The sequence below is a fragment of the Aegilops tauschii genome, chromosome 5 (assembly GCF_002575655.3).
Source record: "Aegilops tauschii subsp. strangulata cultivar AL8/78 chromosome 5, Aet v6.0, whole genome shotgun sequence".
Taxonomy (NCBI): domain Eukaryota; kingdom Viridiplantae; phylum Streptophyta; class Magnoliopsida; order Poales; family Poaceae; genus Aegilops; species Aegilops tauschii.
Genome location: NC_053039.3, coordinates 376,614,518 through 376,624,546, shown reverse-complemented (window position 1 = coordinate 376,624,546; position 10,029 = coordinate 376,614,518).

Below are 10,029 nucleotides of genomic sequence, written 5' to 3'. Positions count from 1 at the left end.
TTATATTGCAAGCACAATGTACCGTTCATAAAGATTCCAATACTTTATGCACAACTATATGTGCTAATGGATGTTGCGGTGATATGGGTCGTTGCCCCCGGCTCCGGGCAACTCATTGTCTCTCCACCTTGGTCGGAACTCTATGATTTCGAAGTTCTTATTGAAGGAAGGATTAGGTGAGCAAGCAAGTAATGTTGTAGAGCATACACATACTGCAATACTCATATGAATTGGAAGGTCGAGCTTGAACTACGACATCAGCTCCTCTTGTCCTCTTCTAAGTAGAGTCGGTCGGAGAAGTAAACCCTGTGGAGCCGGCAGTTTGCGTGAACTTGCACTTGGAGTGCCCCAACATAGCTTGTGCCATTGGCTCGTTTCGTCATGTTCATTGTTTGGGAGATTCGACTGACTATCGTTAAGCTTCAGACATCGTGAGGATATATGGCTTTTACCCTTGTGACATGCTCGACACGAAATGTACGTTGCTACAAGTTAGTACACGGTGGTTGTATGAGCAACATGTAGACACCCGTGAGGCTTTCAATTAACACTGTTCACGTAATATATACACTACACACTTTCTAGTATATGAAAGTGGAGAAATAGGAATCAACACATCACTATGCATTATAATTTGTCTACCATATCATAGTATCAGACACAAAATATTAAAATTATATAAAAACTAATATAGACATTGCGTCTATTTTAACAGATACACAATGACCAGAGGTTCTGTCCAATATGGAGTTGGCGAGTTTAAGCTCTTTTTTCTTTTTTTCCAAGAGCCAAGTTGAAATGAACAACTCATGTAAGGTTGATGGCATACTGGCATTGCTCAAACAAATAATCTAGTTGAAATGAACAACTCATGTAAGGTTGAAAGCATATTTGTATTGCTTAAAGAAATAATCTAGTTTGAGAGGTAAACAAAAGTATTATTCTTTCAAGGCATGAACTGGAATATCAGTTATTAATCCTAGCTAATGGTATTATTCTAAGTATATTTGACAATATTTCAATATGGTGTAAGATCAACCAAGGATTTTAACAGTAATAGGCACTTGATAACACAGAAATTAACAATTTGCAATCGAAAGAACATGAGGAGAGGTGCATTGAAGGAACACGGTCAGATCTGATAGCAAATAAAGCACTAAGAAGTTAAGCACGATACATAATTTACTTTATCATCAACTAAATTGTGAAGAAACCATTTTTCACCATAAATATAAACAAAAAAATCAATTATCAAATAAACTAAAATGATAAATAACTATTTACCATCCTAAATTTCATAAGATCCAGATCCATTCATGTGTATAGTGAGCCTAACACAAATTTATCATCTACTATGTGAATCAATGGATGCATGATATCAGTGCTGCACGGTGAACTGTTGGGTGTTAGCACCTAACTTCAGGAACAGTGCAGGGCAGTTAACAAAACGAACCACACACTTCGTGCATATTCGTGAACAGAATTATAATCAACTATAGAATTATAGTAGATAGAAGCATTGTACCCGACTGAAATCACAGCCGGTTCAATTTTCTAAATCTAGTCTTCACAACTACAAAAAAGGGAATAAATGTAGACCATCATGTGAAATCCAATATATATTATCAAGATCAAGAAAAATAAAATCACAACATATAGTCCACTGAATGGCTTGGAATCACTCTGACTCGTCTTACTTAGTGTGCTTGTTAACCTTGCCACAGAGTATTTGAAAGGATCGATATAGTTGACTAGAGCGGTGGGGGGGGGGGGGGTTGAATAGGCAACTAAAATTTTTTAGCTTTTCTTTACCAATTTAAACTTTGCATCAAAGTAGGTTGTCTACATATGCAACTAGGTGAGCAACCTATATGATGCAACAACAATAAGCATACACGCAAGCAAGAGATAAGGCACAAATAAACTTGCACAAGTAGAGGCACGAGATAACCAAGAGTGGAGCCGGTGAAGACGAGGATGTGTTACCGAAGTTCCTTCCCTTTGAGAGGAAGTACGTCTCCGTTGGAGCGGTGTGGAGGCACAATGCTCCCAAGAAGCCACTAGGGCCACCGTATTCTCCTCACGCCCTCACACAATGCGAGATGCCGTGATTCCACTATTGGTGCCCTTGAAGGCAGCGACCGAACCTTTACAAACAAGGTTGGGGCAATCTCCACAACTTAATTGGAGGCTCCCAACGACACCATGAAGCTTCACCACAATGGACTATGGCTCCACGGTGACCTCAACCGTCTAGGGTGCTCAACACCCAAGAGTAACAAGATCCACAAGGGATTAGTGGGGGGGGGGGTTCAAATATCTCTTGGTGGAAGTGTAGATCGGGGCCTCCTCAACCAATCCCTAGAGAATCAACAAGTTTGATTGGCTAGGGAAGGAGATCGGGCGAAAATGGAGCTTAGAGCAACAATGGAGCTTGGATGTGGAAGAGGTGGTCAACTAGAAGAGGAAGACACCCCTTATATAGTGGGAGAACAAATCCAACCGTTATCCACCAACTCAGCCTGCGCAGCGCGGTACTACCGCACCTGAGACACGGTACTACCCCAGGAGCACGCGGTACTACCGCACCTGAGGCGCGGTACTACCGCAGGGGTACGCGGTACTACCGCAGAGCTCCGTGGTACTACCGCCCACGCAGCAGAGACCAGAACAGCCACACAACACTACGGCAGAGGGCGGTAGTACTGCTGGCGCGGTACTACCGCTCCCCCTTGCGGTACTACCGCAAGGCAGGGGCTGTCCAGGGATGGGAAGGCACAGATATAAAAAATAACATCCGTGGCTACTTCCACAGAGTTGGAGTCGATGCAAAAACCCGACGCGGTAGTACCGTAAGCCAGCCGCGGTACTACCGCGCGAGGTGCGGATGTAAAAAATTACATCCGCCCCTTACAGCCGCGTAGTTGCGGAACTAAGCAGGGACCACGGTACTACTGCTTACCAGAAGCGGTACTACCGTGGGGCCTTGTGGTACTACCGCACCAGTGGGTGGTACTACCGCAAGGTCCTGCGGTACTACCGCTCTGACGAGCGGTACTATCGCACTTCCTAGTTCGGCAGACAAGAGCTATAATTGCATAGACACGGAAAACTTAGGATGCTCCAAAGGTAAGAGGAAAGGAGGTGCAAGGGACGATGTGTACGTGATGAATCCACCCAACCTTTCCAAAGCGGACCCCCTCTTAATAGTACAGCTTCCCTACGACTCAATACCACTGAAAAGAACCGAAGAGAAATGCCGTCTTCTATAGCCTTTGAGGGGAAGCCAATCAACTTGTGCCTAGTCAATATATCTGAAATATTTGATGCACATGATTAGTCCGCAAAAGCATTGTCATCAATCACCAAAACCAACTAAGGGATAAAAATGCCCTTACAATCTCCCCCTTTTTGGTGGATTGATGACAACACGGGATTTGCACGAGGGTATAATGCAAAGAGCAAGGGCAAACCCCAAGTCTCTAAAATATAGACGGGCTCCCCCTAGATGTGTGCTATCTCGATGAGTGCTTTGGACTGCATGGCACACATACTAGGATCAACACTCCCCCTATATTTTATAGACATGATAAATCTTGCAATAAGGCTAAAGCTAAGCAAGATAGACAGGAGCATAATGTAATAAGCACATGATAGAATAAGCTTACTACGGTATGATAGAGTGCATATGTCTTACACCATATGATAGAAGGTCTCACGAGCACAAATCAAAGCAAACCAAAGCAAACGAAATAAACGAAGTTCAACTGACCCAAACACGACATAACTCGCAGCAAATCCTACACTCTCTCCCCCTTTGGCATCGAGACGCCAAAAAGGCAGAGAGGACACCTACAGCAATAGTGGTGGCTCAAGCGGAGTAGTCACTGGCACGCTCCTCGTCGGACTCTGTAGCTGGGACGGACTCCTCCTCAGACTCGGTCCACCGGTAGCCCTGCTTGTGCAGCCATTCTGCCTCTGGGATGACGTTCACCTCTGACCCGCTAGATATGTTCTCGCCAAAAGTCCTGAAAATCCGCTTGTCGCGGCGGCGAATCTCCTTGGAAGCCACATGGGTCTGGTACTGCCCCTTGGCTTGCATACAGAACAGCATCTTCATCTTGTTCTTCAGTCGCTTAGCCCAAGAAGGCTCAGAGGTGGGAGGGATGTAACCCTCAGAGCTGTCCTCGTCTGCTGCCTCCTCCTCCTCCTCATCTGCATCCATGTCCATGGCAGCCGCAGTATCAGCACGAGAGGTAGTGTTGGCCCACTGAGACTTGATACGGAGGTTGATGGGCTCATGGCGGATCCAACCAGGGGCCTCAAACTCATCCTGAGGGTAGACCCGCTCCCAAGTAGCCGAGATCAACTGAAACAGATAAGGTCCATAGATGGGGACCTTGCGGTTGTAGACCGCAAACCGAAGTTCAATCCACATGATATGCGAGACATCGAGTGGCCGTGTCTGAGAGTTGCGAGCATCTTCACACAAGAGCATCATATCCACCAGATAGGCATGCACCTTGTCCTTGTCCCCAATGCGTGGGAAGAGAGTGTTGCGGAAGATCCGGTGCATGATGTCAAGAAAGGAGTTGAGTACCCAAGTTGACTTTCCATTGGAGAGCTTCTTCTCCACAAGGTAGGGCATGAGCTTGTTCTTGTTGGCAGACTCGGGATTGGCATGAGGGCGAACACCTTGGGAGTGGTGAGCCCCTCATCCGGAACCCCAAGCAGGGTCATGAATTCCTTCCAGGTAGCAGTCAGCTGTCGGCCATTGGTCATCCAAGTCATGGTCCTTTCCTCATTGGGATGAAAATGCACGGAGGCAAAGAACTGGGCAAGTATCTCAGGATCATAGTCTTTGTGGAATGAGATGATATGCTCAATGCCAAATTGCTCCACGAGGTCCAAAGCCTCACCAAAGTATTCCCGGTGCGCCTCTTTGCGCATGTGATGCATGTTGATCCACTTCACCTCCACATGGGTATTTTGCTTGGCCTTAATGACATCCAGATAAATGAGATTCTGCTGCTTGGTCCAGAATAGATCATTCCCTCGAAAGTTGGCATGAGGGTTTCCATACGGATTGACCTGCCTCCGAGCGATGAACTCAACAAGCGGTATCTCATCCATGCCCTTGGTGGGTTCCTTCTCTTTGCTGGCAGTGGTCTTGGTTCTGCGTTGGGGGCATTGGAGCCCTCTGCTTCCTCTGTGTTGCGCATACGCTTGGACCCCGTGTCACGGGGTGGATTGGAGCGGCGAGCTGGAGCACCTGAGCCACCACCTAAAACACACACCACAAAACAAGCACGCACGAAACACGAGAAGGATCAATGCAAAGACCATAGCAAAGCAGGTGAAACAAGTAGACATGGCACATAAGAAGTGCCACAAGAGGGATTTGAGACAACGGTACTAACGCGTGTTGTGCCACGTGCGGTAGTACCGCTCCAAGGAGCGGTAGTACCGGACGTGCGGTAGTACCGCGCCAGTAGGGCGGTAGTACCGGACGGGCGGTAGTACCGCACCTGAGGAGCGGTAGTACCGCATGGTTGCAGATCCGAAATAGCCATGGAGATCTAAGCACAACCGTGTCAACACGCGGTACTACGGTCGATCAAATCCATCACGGGACAACTATAGCAAGTACCAACACTACACAAAACTACTCTCCTACATCCTACTCTTGCATAGATTTGACTTAAAATCTCAAGAACAACTTGCATCTCCCCAAAACCTAAAAGCAACAAGACGAACAAGAAAACGAGAGGGATTGGGGAGAAACCTTGTTCCATGGCAAGAGGGAGTGGGGGGGAACGATCCCACCGGTCGGAATCCGAGGAGAGTGGCCGGAGAAGGAAATCCGGCGAGGGCCTCCGGCACCGTTCTTGAGCGAGAGAGAGAGAGACACGAAGTGGGGAGAGAGACGAATGGGTATGGGGGTTAGAACTCCCCTTGCCCGTGTTTAACCCCCACGCGCCCGTAACTGCACGGTAGTACCGCACGTCATCGCGGTACTACCGCCCCGGCGGAAGTACCGCACCGAGGGCGTAGTACCGCTCCCCCAGGCGGCAGTAAAAAATTACTACCGCGCTGGGTGCGGTAGTACTGTGCGCTCCTCTCGCGGTAGTACCGCACATCATTGCGGTAGTACCGCCCCGGGCGGAAGTACCGCACCGAGGCCGTAGTACCGCTCTTCCAGGCGGTAGTAAAAAATTACTGCCGCGCTGGGTGCGGTAGTACCGCGCCCCCCTCCTTGCGGTAGTACCGTGGCAGGCCGCGGTAGTACCGTGAGCTCAAAACAGTTTCACCCAAAGAAAACTCCTAAGCACGGAACCTTCAAGCGAGAGACCACAAAAAGGAACTAACACACTGGACACCACCAGCACGAGCGCGCCACGAAGGAGAGGCAAGAACCAACACAGACCAAAAACGAGACACAACCTCTCCAAGGAGAGGGCGGTGGCCGGAGCCACCTATGTTTGAGTCAAGTGGTATGGCACCGCGAAGAATTATCCTTGGGCCCATGACCAAAACTTGTCTTTGAAGCACAAGTACCATAAAAATGGCTATTGTGAAAGAGTTGATCACTTTATGCATAATTGGGGGAGGGAGAGTTCATTGAGAGAACAACACTCCCCCTATGTCCATGCCTACACCTAGATTAGATAACAAGTTGAGTGTGGTGGGGTGTGCAAGGGGTCAAGCAACATTGCTCGAATCAATGATATTTAGCTCATGCCTTAACTCGCGAAATCTTGCTTCATCCAATGGCTTCGTGAAAATATCTGCAAGGTTATCATGAGTGTTGACATAGTTGAGCTCGATCTCCCCTCGCCTAATATGATCCCGGTTGAAGTGATACCTAATCTCAATATGCTCCGTCTTGAAGTGTTGCACCGGGTTGAGAGAAATCTTGATGGCACTTTCATTGTCACACCAAAGAGGCACTTTGTCACAAATGACACCGTAATCCTTTAAAGTTTGCCTCATCCATAAGAGTTGTGCACAACAACTCTCGGCCGCCACATACTCCGCTTCGGTGGACGAGAGAGACACACAACTTTGCTTTTTGGAAGAGCAACTTACCAACGAGCAACCAAGAAATTGTCACCCTCCGGAAGTGGACTTCCTATCCACTTTGTCTCCCGCCCAATCGGAGTCCGAATAACCTACAATCTTGAAGTTTGCTCCTCTTGGGTACCATAAGCCAAAGTTTGGGGTATGAGCCAAATATCGAAAGATTCGCTTGACCGCCACAAAGTGGCTTTCCTTAGGTGCGGCTTGAAACCGTGCACAAATTCCCACACTCAACATGATATCTGGTCTAGATGCACAAAGGTAAAGTAATGAACCAATCATGGAGCGATATACCTTTTGATCCACCGCTTTACCATTGGGATCAATGTCAAGTTGGCACTTGGTGGGCATTGGAGTGGACGCCGGCTTGACATCACTTAGCTTGAATCTCTTGAGCATGTCTTGAGTGCATTTGGCTTGGTTGATGAAGGTTCCTTCTCTTCTTTGCTTTACTTCGAAACCGAGAAAGAACTTCAACTCTCCCATGGAAGACATCTTGAACTTTGAGGTCATGAGTGCGGAAAATTCCTCATTGAAAGCTTTGTTAGGGGAACCAAAGATAATGTCATCAACATATAGTTGGCACACAAACAACTCCCGTTTGACCTTCTTAGTAAAAAGAGTGGGGTCGATTATCCCAACTTCAAACCCACAATCTTGTAACAACTCGGTAAGGTGGTCATACCACGCCCGTGGGGCTTGTTTAAGGCCATAGAGTGCCTTATCGAGTTGATACACATGATCGGGAAAGTAGGTATCCTCAAACCCGGGGGGTTGTTTGACATACACCAACTCATTAATAGGTCCATTAAGAAAAGCACTCTTCACATCCATTTGTTGCAACTTAAAGTTGTGATGAGAAGCATAAGCAATCAACAAACGAATAGATTCAAGGCGAGCAACGGGAGCAAAGGTTTCACCGTAGTCGATACCCTCGACTTGGGAGTAGCCTTGTGCCACCAATCGTGCCTTGTTGCGGATGATGGTCCCATGAGCATCTTGCTTGTTTTTGAATATCCACTTCGTTCCAATGACATTGTGGTTCCCCGTTGGCCTTGGCACTAATCTCCACACCTTGTTGTACTCAAAGTTGTTGAGTTCTTCATGCATGGCATTGAGCCAATCCGGATCTTCGAGACCTTCATATACCTTTTGGGGTTCCACACAAGAGACAAACGCGTGATGTTCACAATAGTTTGCCAGTTGTCTATGAGTGCGTACCCCCTTTTGAATGCTTCCAAGTAAATTCTTCATGAGATGACCCTTGGTGGAGAGCTTGGAAGCAATCTTGGCGGCACGACGCTCCAATTCCTCCTCGGAGGTGAGTTGAGGAGCGGTCACTTGATCATCTTGAGCGCCGTCTTGAGCTTGTTCTTGATCTTGAACTTGCTCGGAGGAGAGAACTTGACCTTGGTCATCACTTGGTGTGTCTCCACCGTATTGATCATGATTTTTCCCTTGGTCTTGTTCATGAGGTTGAGGGCCTTCACTTTGTTCTTCGGAAGCGTGTGGGCCTTGGGTTGGTGATGGCTCCACTTGAGTGGAGCATTGTCCTTCTCCTTCGGCCACAAGGGGTTCCTCAATGGGTAGGATAAAACCAACACCCATTCTTCTTATGGCTTGAGGAGGAATTTCATCACCTACATCACAAGTGCCACTTTGCTCCACTTGGGAGCCGTTATTCTCATCAAACTCCACGTTACACGTCTCCTCAATAAGTCCCGTGGATTTATTGAGGACACGGTAAGCATGAGAGTTTGTAGCATAACCAAGAAATATGCCCTCGTATGCTCTAGCCTCAAATTTAGACAATCGAACACCTTTCTTGAGAATGAAACACTTACCCCCGAACACCCGAAAGTACTTGAGGCTGGGCTTGTTACTGGTGAGTATCTCATATGGAGTCTTGTTCAAGCCCTTGCGGAGGTAGAGCCGATTGGATGCATGACACGCGGTGTTGATGGCTTCGGCCCAAAAGTTGTATGGAGACATGAACTCTGCCATCATGGTCCTTGCGGCATCCATCAACGTCCGGTTCTTCCTCTCCGCAACACCGTTTCGTTGAGGGGTGTAAGGTGCGGAATATTGATGCTTGATCCCCTCATCACTAAGAAACTCATCCAAGGTGTAGTTCTTGAACTCGGTGCCGTTGTCACTTCTTATTGTCAAGATCTTTGCATTGTGTTGACGTTGGGCTTCATTTGCAAAGTCAATGACGGTTTGTTGGGTCTCACTCTTCCTCTTGAAGAAATACACCCAAGTGTATCTTGAATAGTCATCCACAATTACCAAGCAATACTTTTTACCCCCAAGACTATCAAAGGATGGAGGCCCAAAGAGATCCAAATGAAGGAGCTCCAAAGGCCTCTTCGAGTAAATGAGAGTCGTGGGAGGGTGAGCCTTCTCATGAAGCTTTCCTTCGATACAAGCACTGCAAGCACGATCTTTAGCAAAACTAACTTTCATTAGTCCACGGACATGGTCCCCCTTGAGAGGACTTTGCAAAGATCTCATATTGACATGGGCTAAACGGCGATGCCAAAGCCATCCCACGTCAACTTTAGCCATTAGGCATGTCGCGGTCTTAGTGGGTCGCTCCAAAAACTTAATCACATAGAGACCGTTCTCGACATGCCCAACAAAGGCTACTTTAAGAGTCTTGCTCCACAAGAGGGCCACGGTATCAATATCAAAGAAAGTGGCAAAGCCCATGATAGCAAGTTGACGAACGGAAAGTAAATTGTATGCAAGGGACTCAACTAGCATGACCTTCTCGATCGTGAGATCATGAGAAATGACAACTTTGCCGAGTCCCAATACCTTAGAAGACGAGGCATCACCCCACTCGACATTGGTGGGCATAGATGGAATCTTGTGCACGTCCACCACCAAGTCCTTGCTTCCGGTCATATGATTTGTAGCTCCACTATCGAGCAACCGTGATCCCCC